The sequence below is a fragment of the Desmodus rotundus genome, chromosome 5 (assembly GCF_022682495.2).
Source record: "Desmodus rotundus isolate HL8 chromosome 5, HLdesRot8A.1, whole genome shotgun sequence".
Taxonomy (NCBI): Eukaryota; Metazoa; Chordata; class Mammalia; order Chiroptera; family Phyllostomidae; genus Desmodus; species Desmodus rotundus.
The window spans coordinates 100,232,429-100,248,355 of NC_071391.1; the positions used below are offsets into that span (position 1 = coordinate 100,232,429).

Below are 15,927 nucleotides of genomic sequence, written 5' to 3' on the forward strand. Positions count from 1 at the left end.
AGGGGGTAAGCACGGGCGTGTCTAGCAAGCTCTTTGTTTGGCAGAAGTGGGCCTGCCTCCCTGGCATTTGCACCTACAGCTCTGCAGTGTTTCGCCAGGAGCGCGCCAGCTACCCTGGATCCAGAGCCAGGGGAGACCATGTGGAGCCGGCTGACCCTGCAGGCTCACGCCGCTTTTCCGGAACATCCGGGGGCCCAGGCCACTTGTGGTTTATCTGGTATTGGCGATGGCGTGGCCGGACTGGGTGACTATTCAGAGAAACACCCAGGGTGTTAGTGTCCAGTCTTGTCCCCTCACTGACTTGTTCTGTCTGACTCGTTCCCCTCCTGTTGGTGCTCTGTCCACCTGAGAGGGATCATAGGACTCAGCTCTTGGCCCTGAGGGAGCCCCTCACCTGTCATCTACCTTGACTCCCTGGCGTCAAATGCCGCCATGGCTGGCATGGCACCTGCCCACAGCAGGCGGCCTGTTAAACTGAATTAAACCGCAGGACTCAGATTCCAGCCGGCTCCGAGCCTGAGTCTGGTGCCTCTCCTGGTCCGGCACTGCCCCCACAGCCTCGCTCCTCCTCCTGGTTCCCACCTCAAAGGCACAGCCAGACACCGAGGGCGAGTCAGGGGTCACCCCATTGCTGCCACCTCCTTTTCGGCAGTGCTCAGAGCCCTCTCAGTGCTGAAGAGCAAAACAGAGCAGGGGCCAGGGATCTGGGGCTTTTAAAGGTCAACCAGGGTTTGCTGCTGCGCCAAAGCCGGGCTATTATTCCACAAAACAGGAAAATATAAGACAGTGGGTGGGGAGGGGGTGAGAAGAAGACAGAAGGTTAGTGGATTTTCATTTTAAAAACTAAATGTATGGTTCTAGGTCAGTTACGAACAAGTCTTCCTGTGGTCCTGCCTGCCCTGCACACAGAGAGCTGCACACCCCCTTCAGCTCATCTTTCCTCCGAGACCAGCTCCACTAAAACCCCAGGATGTTCTGGATTCCAACAGGAAGTCTGCGAGCAGCCCGATCTACCCGCAGCCCGGTGCTTCCCCTGCCGCCTGCCCGGTGTTCTGGTGAAGGGAAACCAGGGGCGCTTTCCCGGGCGCGGGGGCAGCTGCTGGCCGGCCGCAGGCTCTGAAGCAGCGCTCCTGCTCCCGCTGCGCCCTTTCACTCAGCCCTTCTCTGCGTCCGTGTGCGACGTCCGAGGGCCTGCCTGCAACTTAACTGAAACAAAGTTTCCGCCCGGGTTTGCGAGTTATTCGTGCAAAGTTTCAAAGGAAATATTACGAAAACGTGAGGTTTGGGCATCTATCTGCCCCGGAGGACTCCTGGAGCCCGTCCTCCTGGTGACCACTGCATGGAGGGGGCAGTTTCTGTAGTAGCTGCTCTGGGCCAGGTGAGGATCCTGGTCTAACTGTCAGTACTTCCTAGAAGCCGTGAACCATCCTGGTATGTTACACAGATGACGAGATTCAAGGCCAGAAAGACAGTTGACTTGTCTCAGGTCACAAGGGGAGAAAGCAGCAAGGTCAGGTCAAGGTCAAGGCTTCCCAGGTCAACCCCTTCTACTCCTGCAGAGATGGGGAAGCTGCCACTGGGCCTGTTTCACAGTGACTTCAAAAGTCCCCCTCTTGGGACCTCACACCCGAGTTTACCCTGGAATAACGGTTCTGCTGACCTCCTGGAGAAGCTGAGGAGTCAAAACACACAGAGGGCCCTGGGTTTGTGCAAACACACAGCTCCCGTGATGACAGCCGATTGAGCTGTTTCTCTCCCAGACGCGTCGCGCAGGCAGCTAGCTCCCTGACCTCCGCGCTGTGCTGGTCTGACAGCGGCAATATGTCCCAGGGGACTAATCAGCACTAAGTACTCAGGTCACTCCAAGGCCACTTAGGAGAACAGTGCAGAAGACAAAGCTGATGAGCTTTGTGGCTGAAGATGGGAGAAAGAAAGGAGTTAAGAGAAGAGAGTACAGAAAATTTTTTTTTCTCAAGCCATCTGCTTGAAGGGTTTCATCAGAGAAATGCCACCAGCCCAATCTGCACAGTAAAGAAGTGAATTATTAAAATCAAATCTCTTTCCCGCCAATGTTACACTAGGAGCACACGACTGGGTCTGAACCCAAGTGAAGGGACCCTGAGGAAGCATCAGGGGGACTGAGTCTAAACCTGGAGAAGGGAGATCCAGCACCTCCAGTACCCACCGCTCGCTGCCCGGGGTTGGGGGCCGGCGACCGCACTGACTTCAGGGACAGGTCTTCCCAGTAACTGGGGGCTGATTCCATCTCACCCACTGGACCGTTGGTTTGTGACATGGACCCAACAAGGAGGCCAAGTGTGGATTGGAGGTGCCCCGGAGTAAGTTTATTTTTTGGCCTGTGATTTATTAAGGTGCCCATGGATAGCTGCTTTTTTGGGGGGTGGGGAGAACTTAGCAGCCCTGGGGGTATGTACCCAAAGAAAGCCCCTCTCTCTGCCTTCCCTGGTGGTGGATCATCTCCTTACTCCTCACGGGTACCTCCAGGATTCCCGTCCAGGTAGAAACCACTTCTCCCACTTCGCAGATAGGACGACTGAGAACTACACTGGAAAGGGGGCTGTTCTAACTGAGCTGAAGAGCTGGGGACACTGACGAGGAATGCAGGCTGAGGGACGAGGGCCCTCCTGCCGCCACTGCCGTGCAGGCCCTTGTGCCCTCTCTCCCAGGGCTCTGGCTGGAGTTCCCAGTGGAGTTGCAGGTGCAGACTGTCTGGTGCCACAGGGAACTGTGAGGAGCTGGGCTCTGGGACAATGGAAAGGGGACTTGGAGTCACATCCGCCATCTGAGCAGCAGTTCCCTTCCCTTCTGCAAAAGTGTCAAGAGCAATCCCTGCCGGGAGAGTCCTGAGTCCCATGCCTACCTCGGCCTCAAAGGTGACAAGGAGACTCCCATTTGTTGAGGGCTCCCCGGGGCCAGGGCGCACTCAGCTCTTCCTCTGGATAGGAAAGGGGCCTTGGCAGAGCTGGAGCAGCTGGGGGCTGGCTGTGCTGAGCCTTCGCCATACTGGGCTTCTCATGCGGCATTCGTGATGATGGAAGGATGCACTGGAACCAGTACAGAAACCGAACCCACAAATCTCTCAGGAAGGAGACTCCTAGGGAGGGGCCCGCAGTCCCTGTGAAGCCCAGACCCCGTGATATGAGTTGTGTATGTAAAGCAGAAACTGCCCCACGAAGCCGCTCTGGTGTGTTCCATGTAAGAGACATTTGCTCATCGTGTCCCCGCATGGCTGGGGGAGGGGTCTGCAGGGGCTTTCAGAAACCTGAACAGGCTTGTTGGCCCCAACTCCGGACCTAAGAAAATAATTACGACCTCTCAAAGTCCTACTAAAAAGGACGTGGCCACAGACTCACAGAGAAGGGAGGGTGCCTCTGGCCAGCCCTGACCCAGAGCCTCCACCCAGGGTCTCTGCCCATGGGCTGGGTCAGCTGGGGTTGGCCTGGGAGAGTGGTCAGGAATGGAGACCCTTGGACTGGGCCTCTCTGAACCCCTCCCCCCAAAGAGAAACCCAGCCCCTCTGCTGGACTTGGTCACTGTGCATCCCCAGCAGAGTACCTGGGCTAAGGCAGTTCCCCGTGAACCCAGAATCACTTCCCCAAGAGTGCTGAGTGTGGGCTCATCCTTCTCTCTTCAGAGGGTGTTTTACATCCTCAAGTTCTATCTCTGAAGGGAGTGAGGGCTGAGAGACTCAGCCTTTCCCCAAGTCTCACCTAAAACAAAAGCAAAGTGCAGTCTTGAATGGGGGTGTGTTCCCCTGCCCCCTCCTTTCAAAATCATCATTTTCTTCCCAAATGAAATCCTTTTACCTTTTGGCTCCTTGTGTTCTCAGAAGCACAGAGCTCAAAGCTTTCTCTGCACAACTGGAAGCTCCGCACCTCTTGGACTGGTAAGTACGGCAGCTTTAAAGTGCTTAGCACGGAAGACAGACCAACTGTGGCGAGAGAGCGCAAACACATCCCCGCACAGTCACGCAGAGCAGGCTGCTCCTGAGACTACAGACTGCAGTCGCTGCCTGAGCTGGGGGAAGGCTGGTGCAGGCTGGGCGAGGGGGGAGCACGGCCGCGGAACAGCCCCTCTGCCTCAGGTAGTTGTGCCCCAGAGCAGGTGAGCCACCTAAGAGTCCACTCGGGACCTGGTGTGGATGCCTCTAAGCATAGCCGGCTCTGCCAACATGTCATAGGAAATGTCCCAAGATAAGAGGAGCAGCTTTATTCTTCTCCTCTAATGGGGATCCTCTCCCTACCCCTACACTTTGTGTGTGGGTGACATTCGCCAGCGAGACAACTGGGACACTTTGCAAGATAGAACGGGATCACTACATAATTTGATATGAATATTTGGGGAAGTTTCCCTATGAAAAATAGATACTTTAAACACACCTGCAACCACATACACACACATTGTTTTTATGAGAGCCAATTAATAAGTGCTAATTCATTCAAGCATATCTCCACTGAATTACTGTTCCATTTAGTTGCAGGGGAACTTTCCATTACTAAACTCTCCCTTGCTGATTTTTTTTTGCATTATTTATATATTTTTCAGTTTCACTAATAGTGAGGTTGGTATGTGATATTATCTGTTGTTTGTGCGTCTTAAATTTCTTTTTCATCTAAAATGTTTCCTCATTCTTGCAGCTCCACGTAGTCTGGGAGAAACATCATTAAAACCAGACAAGATTTTACACATAAATGATTGAAAAAGGCACTGGCTGAATTAACCCGACAGGAGGGCATCTTGTCTGATTGTGCTGCTCCCAGTTCAGGCGTGCACATGTGCACGAGGGCATCTCCACTCTGGGCTAGTGTGGAAATGTCTTCCTATGTCAGTGAGTCACAAGTCTGTCCGTGAAAAGATCGTGGGTGCACAACTAGGAACGAAGCCCACAGGGGCTTTAATATTAAACACACAATCTCTTTGTAGGTCCCGAGAGCACAATGCAAAGCTCCGGCTCCCTTTTCATGGACACGAGTCAGGACTTTGACTTCCAGACATCAGAGATCCAGACCAACTGGTTCCCAAAGGTCTGCCTTCCTTTATTCCTGGAAAAGTGAGGGGTTCCGGTGGTGGTTAGGGGTTGCTTAGGGGAGGTGGTGGGAATCGTGTTCTAAAGGATATGATCTGAAGTAGAGCTTCAGTTTCCTTATATTGAATGACCAAGGCTCCATGCACCTGGCTACCTTTGTTTCTGAAATAAGTTTGCTCATTTTTATTCTCCAGCCACTTTTCCCCTGCCCCCACACAGCCTGCTTTCAGTCTTTCTTTCTTTCTTTCTTTCTTTCTTTCTTTCTTTCTTTCTTTCTTTCTTTCTTTCTTTCTTTCTTTCTTTCTTTCAGTCTTTCTTTCTTTCTTTCTTTCTTTCTCTCTTGTTAATTCTTTCACTTTTTTTCTCTTTCACAGAAACAAATTCTGGGGGATGTGAATGATTAAACTGTTTACTCTGAGGTCTAGGTATGAAAAGACATGTCACTGTAAGTAAAGTTTCACCTTTATACTCAACTCTATCAATAATTACAGAACAAGGATGACTATTAGTAAATCTTCCTTACAATTGGCTCTTACAAAAATAATGCCATTTATCCAAAGCATACTGAGTTCTATTGATTTTACTTTTCACAAAAATTAATTACAAAGCAGAGCATCCTTTGTAATATCCGTGTGAAACATAAACCCATAAACACGTGCCCTTACAGTTGGAGACGTGAGGCCCTAGGTGCAAAGTTTTGACATACTATTGCAATAGATGCTCTCCTTTGCACACAAATATCTATTAACAATTAAAAGTCTATGAGACTGGTTGATTTTTGTGCTGTGTTCCTTCATGTCCCTTGTCTCCTCAGCAGAATTAGAAGAGTCCTTTCAGGTATAGATTGGTAAGATTAACTTTCCCTCCAGGGCAGAAAATGCCCCAAATAAATGCTTCCAATAGACGTCAAAGTGTCAATTAGAAATAATTACTTCTTATCAATCAGTGGGGCAATTAAAGTGACAAAGCTTGAAAAGATACTTATCTGGAAAATAATTCACGAGGTAGCTAAATTATCTCCTAATTAACTTGCGTTGAGGAGGGTGGGAGGAAGGAGCATCTAGAAACAAAGATGAATTGAGGAGCCCCAATACCTCTTTATACCCTTTCAGACCGTGTACATCCCAGGAAGACCTAATTTTCAACCCCAGCGAGAAACCTGGGAAGAAAACAGGCCCTCCTCAAACGCCTTTAGCCCCTTTCCCCTTTCCCAAACCCGGAGGCGCGCACAGGGCTTCACGCCTCGGATCTGGGGAGTTAGAGGCACGCTCCTCCGCATCTGAAGTCTTGTTTTATCACTTGCATAACCGATTTTCAGGAGCTCGGCGACAGGGCTGAGGCAAGTTGTTCCACGTAACTTTTAATGACAACCCGCTTGCTTTATTAAACTCTCTTCCTCACTGACACACAATTGTTTACGCTTAATATTTATGTGGCATTTATCATTTCCCATCCATCTTTGAATATTTAAAAAATGTTTTTGTTTTAGAGGATCTTTGGTCCCCGATGCTACAAAATTCCCAGAGGTTTTTACGAAATGTTCAGCTCATTGCTAACCAGCGCACACCAGAACAATTCGCTATTCGCTCTCCACATCCCTTCAGAACAAAGCTGTAGACTGAGTGAATGAGTAAGTGTGTGTGTGTGTGTGTGTGTGTGTGAGAGCGAGAGAGAGAGAGAGAGAGAGAGAGAGAGAGAGAGAGAGAGAGAGAGAGAGAGTGAATTAGCAAGATCAGCCAGATCAGCCCTCCGCCAAGAAGGAGCCGGGGGAGGCTGGCCGCCAGAGCGCAGAGGCGCGCAGGACCCTCTAGAACGCCTCGGGTCCCCGGGGAGGGCGCGCCCGCCCTGCTGCGGTGAGCCGCCTGGCGGCTTGAGCCCAGTCCTGCCCTAGAGGAAACTTAGATGGGGGACTCCAGGGGAAGCCCCTTAGAAATGGAAGTGCTGGGGGAAAGAAGCCGCTAACACCTAAGTGAGAAATAGGCTTACAAAACCGGGGGGAGCCAGGTTATGAGTTGAACTCTACACACAGGGCAACAGCGTCAACGAAACTGATCAGAAAGACAGGGTCCTCGCTGCGGTGAACGCACAGAGGATTTAGAACTTCAGCAGGGGCGGCCTTGAACCCTCTGGGCTTCATTTTAGGCAATTCTCTTCTGTTTCATTAGCATCACATTAAACTAAAGGAGGAAGTCTCATTCTTCCTCCCGCTCAGCTGTATTTCTGTTTTTGGTGGGGGAGGGGAGAGGGCCGGGAAGCCCCCCTGGCTCCCCTAGACTGAAAACTCTAGGGCCCTCCGGCCGCCGGGTCACTGCGCCCTCCCCAAACCAAGGGCTGTTTGCGTCTGAACTCCGGGGAATCCGTGCATGATCTGAGCCTGTTGCTGATTTAAAATAAAAATAAACGGTGTCCTTTTTTCCCTCTGTTTTATTCCCACTTGTTCTAATGAGTGCTTCTAGAATGAAAATAATTAGCGAATCAAGCCAGCCCAAGGAACTGCGACGTCCTCTTACGTCTCAAAGGATCTGGTCCAGCGCGGTAAATTCGGGGTCCGAGAGCACCCACTGCTACCACCGCCGGGAAGGTCAGGGGAAAGTCGGGGGGCGACGGGGGGGTGACGCGGGGAGCGGAGTGGAAGCGGCTGGACCAGCCTGGCGTGGGATCCCGCACCCGGCGACCGCTCGGCCTCGGAGACGGTCCTGCTCCCGAGGCGGGCGACGCCCGGTATTGTACCGCATTTGGCTGAAGACTAAGGGGCGAAAACAGTTCTGGCCTCAGAAAGTGGTCCGTGGCGCCGGGGCTCGGCTGGGCAAGGGGAGCTGGGGCAGCCCCGCTCGGTCCCCGGGCTCCGGGAAGGGCCGCGAGGTCTCCGACCTGCGCCCGCGGAGGGACGGCAGTGGGGGGTTACTGATGACTCGGTCTCCGCCACGCAACAAACCCGAATAAGAAACAGTGCGGCGCCCCGGGGCTCCCCGCGCCCCACGCCGTGGAGCCTGGGCCGGGAGATCCGAGGCTGCGCGGATCCGACCCTCCTTATTATAACAAATGTCCCGTTTGCCGAGCGGGCTTCATATTCGCCAAGAAATCATCTGAAATACTGATTTCCATCGCTTCTCGGCCTTTTGGCTAAGATCAAGTGAAATATTGATTTCCTCTCATTTCACTGGCTCAAATCGATAGAGCTCTGACCCCACAAATCGCTTTCCCGCGGCCGACCCGGCTCCATTCATCACTGCGGCCGGGCCGCGCCTCTGCCCGCCGTCCACACTTGTTGCGCACGGAGTGGCCGTGCCCAGCGCGCCCATTGGCCTGATCCTAGAGCTCCTTCCCGAAGACCTGCACCCCTCAACTCCGCCCCGGCCTTGGCCAGGAGAACGAGAAAGCAGGTGCCCCGGCCAGGGACTCCGAGCGCTTTTGAAAGCCCTGGGCCCAGGCGCCTGCGGGGAAGAAGTTCGGCACCGCGGGCAGCTCAGTCTTCGCAGGCCGGACCCGCCTGGCCCGTGCTCGACCGGAAGGAGTCCGAACCCCCGAGCTCACTCCTGCCCCCCAGGCCCGGACCACGGGCTACTTTCCCGCTGAGTTTAGAGGTGCGCGGGGCTCACGTCCTGCCAGGGGATCCACGACAGCTGCGCGCACGCGGACACGGGCTTAGTGGTCGAGGCAAAGCTGCAAGTCCAGCAGGGCCCAGCCCACACTCACGGGCCAGGCCAGCCGGGGTGGGCGCGACCCCACCGCGAGCTCCTCGCCGCCGCGAGTGGTCCGCAGGAAACAACGCCCGCGGAGGCAGTTCTGCGGGACCGAGGGAACCTCAGGGCGGGACAGCTGTAGCGCGGTCGCAGCAGAAAGCCAGGCCAAGGCAACCCAGCTGCGTCCCCAGGCTGCGGTCCCGCGAGGCCGGCGCGCACGACCCAACCCCGCCGCCCCGAGCGCAGCACGGACACACGTCGCCCGGGGGTTCGGGGTTCAGGGTCCGGCCGTGCGCGTCCTTACCGGATGCGATGGAGTTATGATGCCGCGAAGGATCGCTCATGGCCGGCGAGGGGCTCGGGGAGCCCTCATGCAGGTCTCTGCCGCATCCGCTGCGCCGCTGCCCAGCAGACCCAGGGGAAGGGGCATGTCTGCTGCCTTAGACCTCCGCCCAGGCCCTTCCCCACTGGCCGTCTTAGCCTTGTTGGAGTCCGAGGGTTTTAGGCGCAGCTTGGCCAGCCTCAGCCTGGCCTAGCACGCCCGTGTGGATCCCGAGGGCCCAGATTGGGGATCTGCCAGCGAAGTCCCAACTCCAAGCCCGGTGCTCACTTCTCTGCCACCCAAGTCTCACCCAGTTTAACTCGGGAGGGAAAAGGCTTCTTGGGTCCCCCTCCCTTCTCGAACCGACCCTCTCCCCTGGTCAGCTTCCAGTCAGCCCTGCGCAGCATACCTGGCCGGCAGCCTCAGGCCCTCAGTGCCTGGGTCCGCCGCGAGGGTGCCCTGGGCCCGCGTTTCTCCTCTGTCCCAAGTTTGTTCCCATCCACCAGGCATCGCCACCGGTTTTATCCCGCCAGGGCCCTGAGACAAGGGTCTGGAGAGGCTCGCAGCCCGCCGATTGGCTGGCTGGGTGCAGGGGGGTGCGGGAAGGGGAGGATTTTGCAAGGGGGACATGGCTGAGTGGACTCAGGAGTTAGAAACATTCTCTGGAGCTTCGGTTTCCATTGGAGAGGAGAGGGAGGCAGCTGAGTCCTAGTTCAACAGGCCTCGGCGTATTCCAGGATTGGGAGATGGAGACTTCAGGGCCTGACCACGAGTGTCTCTGTGTCCCCGGGGGGGGGGGGGGGGTCACTGACCAGTAGACGCGACAGGCACAGCGCTCTACAACACCCTGTCCCCTTCTCCTCAGAGGCAAGGAGCCTTTTCTCTCACAGGAGGGAGCTTTTTTGTGTGTGATTAACATAATTTATTTGTCAAGTACTGAACATACACACATTTCCTACACTTTCAGTGAATTTGACAAGTTAATTAGTATGACTACTAAGCAAAACCTAGAGATCATTATACACGAAATATTTCCTTATAATTCTTTTTTTTATTGTTGTTCAAGTACAGTTGTCTGCCTTTTCCCCCCACCACTCCCCTCCTCCCCAGCCATCCCCACCTCCCTCCCCTGATCCCCACCCCCCCCCCTTGAAAAAAGACACAGGAGGGAACTTCTGTTTCTATGCTTGCTTCTTAAGGCAGAAGCTGCTCACCTGCCCACCACTGGTGTGGGCTTCTTCCAGGGTGGAACCCTGAAGAGCCCCGGAGCCCATTCCTCCTTACCGCCAGGCAGGGCCCACACTCACCCTACTAGGTTAATGGCAATGGCCACACAGCCAGTTTCACAGGACTGCTCTCTGCCGACACACACACAGCACCAGCCCTCTTTCTTGCTCCTCGAGGATTTTGAACTTGGGAGAAGACTTCGGAGGACTGGCAGTGAGAGCCTAGATTCCACCTCGGAGTGGAAGGGTGTTAGAAAGGGACAGGACTGGGCTGACCTCTGCCCTTGTCTGCAGAAGCCAGCAGCCTTGGGAGGTGAGGGCCTGGGTGTGGATAAGAAGGGTCTCCCTGAGAAGTCTCAGGGAGAGAAGTGGGGTACAGGCAACACTGTAGAGGGGGGCAAGGCCTGGATGCTCCCTCAATCTCAGGCCAGGCTCCTGGACTCAGGGTTACAGCTGAGAGAACAGTGGTGCTCCCTGGGCCCGAGGGGCTGTGCTCCCTGGAGAGGCTGCTGCTCTGGAACAGGGAGGCCAGAGGTACTGGAGTGAGAGGGCAGTGAAGGGGCCGAGGAGACTGGGGTTATTCGTGTGTGTGTGTGTGTGTGTGTGTGTGTGTGAAGTCACACAATTTTTCTTAATTAAATAAAAGTTCTCTCTCTCAGGCAAATCCACTTGCTCCTCACACCCAGACTTTCTCATTTCTCGATTTAGCAGGAATTAATCATTTTGTAAAAACAAAAAGAATACATATGACCCTAAACGTATCCTCCACATTTGCAAACGTCTCTAAACAAAACAGTAGGTGCTTCGTTGTTTTAAAAGTCGCTCTGTGTTTCCAGATGTGCAGCGCCCACTCTGGTCGGACCCTGGGGAGCAGCTCGAAGGACGCTGAGATGGAGGCGGGCCTCGCACGGCATCGGTCCCACCACCAAGTGGCAGCTGGCCCCCTGCCTCTCTAGGGCAGTGTGGAGTGTGAATCCTCCAGACAAGCCCCTGTCCCAGGAGTTCTGCAGACCTCAGAGGGGCCGCCTCCTGAGGGGCTGAGAGGTACCAGCAGCGCTGAAACTCAGGCGTCCGTCTTGCTCGGCTCTTCTCCTCTGAACAAGACAAGCCTCCTCCTTCCCTTCCCCGCCCCCTATTTTTGGCAAAAGGTCTCAAAGGACAAAAAACAGCAAGTCATCAAAACGTTCTGTTCCTGTCCCATTTGTAAGCTCATTTTTAAAAAGCCATTTTAATATGAAAAGTTAGTGTGCAAAACCTACCTGCACACACCTTGGGAGCAGCCCTTCCCCAGACTGCAGGTGACAGGAGGCAGCTGAGCAGAGAAGTCCTTCTGCCGCCACAGGGGGGAGGAACTCAGGGAGCCCACTGCCGGCTCCAGCCCTGCATTCTGGTCTCAGTGGGGAGCAGGCCCCGGGGTCTTTGCCATGTCCTCGTTCTCTTCAACCAAGGCCAAGAAAATAGTTATTAGCAGCACCCCACCTCCTTGGGGCCAGCCTCATTGTCTGCAAAATGACGAGGTTGAGATTTTATATATGTATACACACACACGTATAAAACTATATATACACACACACACACACACCCCTTTTATCATGTTTTTTTCCTCAAACTTAAAAAAAATCCATGATTCTCAGTTAAGAATGAAAATCTCAAGCCTTCCTTTGACGTTACTTAAAATTTTGAAATAATTTAGCATCGAGAGTAGGAGACTCTGGGATCGATGGGAAATTCAGAACATGCTCTTTAGAATCAGCACCTTCTTCTCGGGCCCTTCTCACACCTGCTGCCCGTGAGCCTCTCGTGCCGGGACTGTCGACCAGCAACCTGTGGTTTAAGCCTAGTTACAATTTTTTTAACCCAGTGTTTTTCCAAGAAGTTATTTAGTTCTCAGTATGAAAATAAATAGAGAAGAGAAGGTCACTCTGGCTTGCCTTTAAGTTTTGGGCAGATCTGGCCGCAGATCTGAGTGTTTCTGTGTGGAAATGAATATTCTTTCCAGCTTGACATTCAAAGAGTTCCGTATCCATCCCAGGCAATGAACAGCCTAAGTCCAGGGAGTAGTCCGGAGTTTTCTAATTTAGATTGATCTGCTGAGCCTTCTGAAGATGGTCTTTTTTCCGAGGCTCAGCTGAAACCCACTGAGCTGGTGGGAGGGATCGCCAGGGGCGAGGCAGAGGGCGTCTGTTCCCTGGATGGGGGAGTTTGGGTGCTAAAACCGACTGTCCCAGGCAGACCTGGATGAGCTGGTCATCTAGCTGATGGAGCTGGGAAGCAGGTGGCTTGGGGTCTTTTTCAAGCAGCTCGGAATTTACACTGACTACGGACGGTGTTTAACTGTGCAGCTGGAATCCTGCCTCCTGGCTCGGGCTGCCTGGCCCCTGAACTCCAGCGTAGACCGTGGGCCTCTCCCCTTTGGCCCAGGTGCCCCGGGAGAGGCAAGCCTTGGGGGAAGGTTCCTGCCCCCAAGAACCCTTCTGGGTTACCTGATCACCCCCGCACCACTGGTGAGCACCTCCTGGGACTCAAGTGCACTCTCTGGGAAGGAGACGGCCACTCCTGCTTTGCGTTGGGAGGTGAGTGGTGGGCCCCGGCTCCCTGGGATGGGCCCTTGCCTTCCTCTGAGCCTCAGTTCCCTCTTCTTTAGGATGTGGGTGCAGGTAGGAGTGGGGACGGCAGGCCCTTCCTAGCTTTGCTGTGAGGTGAAAGGAATTATGGATGTGAAAGCCGTTTGAAAGCTGCGGCTCTGCACAAAGTTAATTATTATTAGACAACAAAGGCGGGGCAGCACTTCCAAAAGGGCAGAGTTAAAACTGCTCTCAAATTTTTGCAGTAGAAGTCGGTTCCTTTAATCCTTTCCCCAGAGCACTGTGAGTTTTTCAAGCAGCCGACTGAGCCCCTAGGTGACAGACAGGTGATTTCCTGTTGGCAGGAAAGGACCAGTGAGTGAGTCTAGGTGCAGGGTGGGTGTGGGGGCTGCATGGGGGCAGGGGTGTCTGTGAGGGGACCCAGAAAGAGGGAGCACAGGTGAAGGCAGAAGGGGCCCCACAAGGGCAGAGCCTCCAGGCGGCAGGGGTTTGCAGAAGGGCTCAGGGCACCCTCTCCCCTCTGACCTGCCCGGTTGTGCCACAGCCACACGGGATTTCCACCGCGTCCCCACACCTCAGGAAACAGGCTGCCCCGGGCCTCCTGCTGGTGGTGCCAGAGAATCAATCATTAATTATCCTGTGCTCCTCCCCTCCTCTCCTCAGAACCCCTTCAAAACCCAGAAATAGAAATACAGGTCCTGGCAGGTGAAAGGAAAGGGCTACCGGTTGTGGAAAGCACTTTGGAAAAAGCCACTGGTGGCACTTGTCCGGTTGGCGTCGGGTTGGAGAGGTGTCCTGGGCACACCTCTGTTGAGCTCCTTGCCCGCCTGCAGTGCCTTGGTGGCCGCCACCTGGGCTGCAGGGTGGAGACTGCTGTTCCCAGGCTTGTGCAGGAAAGAGCCTCACTGGGGAGCAGGGAGGACGGTGACAGGAGAGGAAGGGTCCTGTGGAGAGGGGATAACGCAGGTCAGTAATAGTTCCTTTCTTTTTTTTTTTTTTAAGTTACAAATAATGAGCTAGGTCCTTTTGCAACCCGTTTTGCAGATGGGAAAACAGAGCCCGAGGAAAAGAGGTACCATGTCCAAGGTTCTTAGCTGGTGGGTGGTTGACTCAAAGTCCTAATGAGCACTGGTGACCCAGGCCTTAAGCGTTGGGCATTCTGCTCTCCCAGTCTAATTCCTCCCTCCGCAGCACCCACGCCCCTCCCTTCAGGAAGAAGGTTCTGGAACCCAGGGAGTGGCCAGGATGAGGTCAGACCCTGGTGGCTAGAACACTTCCCTGCACCAGGAGAGCGGAGCAGCTCACTCTGCATGAACGCGACCCCCCCCCCCCCCCACTCGCCAGGCCCCTGCCTCCAGCCCCAGCGGCAGGACTCAGGGACCCGCCCAGCCAATGCTGGGCACCTGAGTGGGCTGCCTTCCCGGCAGCTGTTCTTGGGGAGGCGCCAAGGAAAAACCCAGGCACAGGGCTCTTGGCCAGACTCAGGGTCAGCTTTGTTCTCCGTGGCCTTGGAATGCCAGAGGTCCCTGCTCTTGGCACAAACCCCAGAATAGAGCCTGCCCTCCCCTGACCCTCTCAGTGCCCAGGGGCCTGAGGAAGGGACCGGGCCCCTGGTGGCTGGGAAGTGGGACAGGCTGCCTGCCCCAGGAAGCCGGCTCCACATCTGAGCACAGCGACCCCGGGCCTAGGCCACCTCCCAGTCCGTGTCTTGCCTTCTGCTGCAGACAGCCCAGTCTCCCTGCACCTGCAGGGGCAGCCCTGGGGACTTAGGGCCCTGCACCCGTTTTTTGTCTCTGGGCCCCATACCTGGTGGTAGGGCCATCCTTGCGGTCATAGGCCCCACATCTGGGACATCTGGGGATAGACACACCCCCACCCTGAGGGAAGGCTGAGCATGGTGCTCGCTCCCTTCTAATAACAGCAGCCATCTCTACTATTATTTACTAAGTATTATTAAATGCCAGGTACTGTCGAGTGCCTTAAGTATAACCCCATTTATTTCCCACCACACCCAGTGAGGCTGAGTTTTGCGGCAAGCGGCGCATAGAGGTTGCTCTGGGCCAGTCCAGTGCCAGCAGAGCCAGGATCAAACCCAGGCTCATCTGAATGCGGGCCAGCATCCTCTCTGCCCCCAGAGGGTGTTTCCAGGGCCCAGACGTAGTAATAGCTCCAGGGAAGCCACTGGGACAAACTAGAAAACAAACTAGAAACATGGTCTCCTTTGTTAGTTTCAGGGTCGCCAGGCCTGTTGTTGGAGGAAGCCTGACCCTTAGTGAGGAGCCTTAGCTTTCCAGGGGGTGAGGGGACAGAGGAGTGAAAGGGTGAGAGAAAAGCGAAGCCACCGCCCCACCTGAGCCCCCGCGCACTTGGCAAAGCTTAGCCACCAGCACACTGGTGGCTAGAGTGAGTGAATCACACACCTGCATGTTTCCCGTTCTTTTTTTTTTTTTTTTGCTCTTCAGCTTTGGGGTAAAACTGACAAAAAAAAAATTGTAAGCTTGTATTTAAAGTGTACGACATGGTGACTTGGTGTACGCACACGCTGTAAAAGGACTCCCGTCTGGAGAGTTGACGCCTCCAGCACCTCACGTGTCCATCGTGTCTGACTGGCGAAACGTTTACATTTAATTTCCTAGAAGTTTCAGGGTACGACACAGTGTTATCAGTGGTGGGGCCAGGCTGGGCAGCAGGTCCTTGGACCCTAAACCTGTACAGGCGTTCTTCCGGACTTGGTTGCAGACTCTTCCTTGTTAGGCCTGTCGTCTGTGCGGCGGCATTTTCTTGTGTGTCCTCCACTCCTCTCTGTGAGCCTCGCGGAGCGCGCCGAGCCCCAGTGGCTTCTGTTTGCTTCGCCCACGTTCCCTGGCCCCTTTAGACTTGGATGCCATCTGCTCTGTGACTTCTGTTTCCCAGGAGAATCACTCTGGCGGGGAGGGCCCAGAGTCGGGGGGGAAGGATCTTTTCCCGCTCGAACGCTGGAGCTCCGTGCTTCCATGGTGCGGAGACAGTGCAGGAGGATGACTGACTGTTGACTAAGGGGCTGGGACTCTGGCACCAGAGCCGG

At 54.6% G+C, this 15,927-nt stretch overlaps 2 long non-coding RNA genes across 2 annotated transcripts in view; one reads left to right on the top strand and one right to left on the bottom strand.

Annotated features, from left to right (window-relative positions):
• Nucleotides 1–2,654: 2,654 nt before the first annotated feature.
• Nucleotides 2,655–3,708, bottom strand: LOC128780793 (uncharacterized). The gene is made up of 3 exons (XR_008426792.2): nucleotides 3,577–3,708; nucleotides 2,882–3,065; nucleotides 2,655–2,763 (listed from the first exon to the last, which is right to left on the bottom strand). It is a non-coding gene; the product is annotated as an uncharacterized lncRNA (long non-coding RNA).
• Nucleotides 3,709–13,578: 9,870 nt separating this feature from the next.
• Nucleotides 13,579–15,927, top strand: part of LOC123480886 (uncharacterized) — a 44,733-nt gene continuing 42,384 nt past the window's right edge. The window contains exon 1 of the long non-coding RNA XR_008426962.1: nucleotides 13,579–13,829. This is a non-coding gene — a long non-coding RNA (uncharacterized lncRNA). The remainder of the gene's footprint in view (nucleotides 13,830–15,927) is intronic.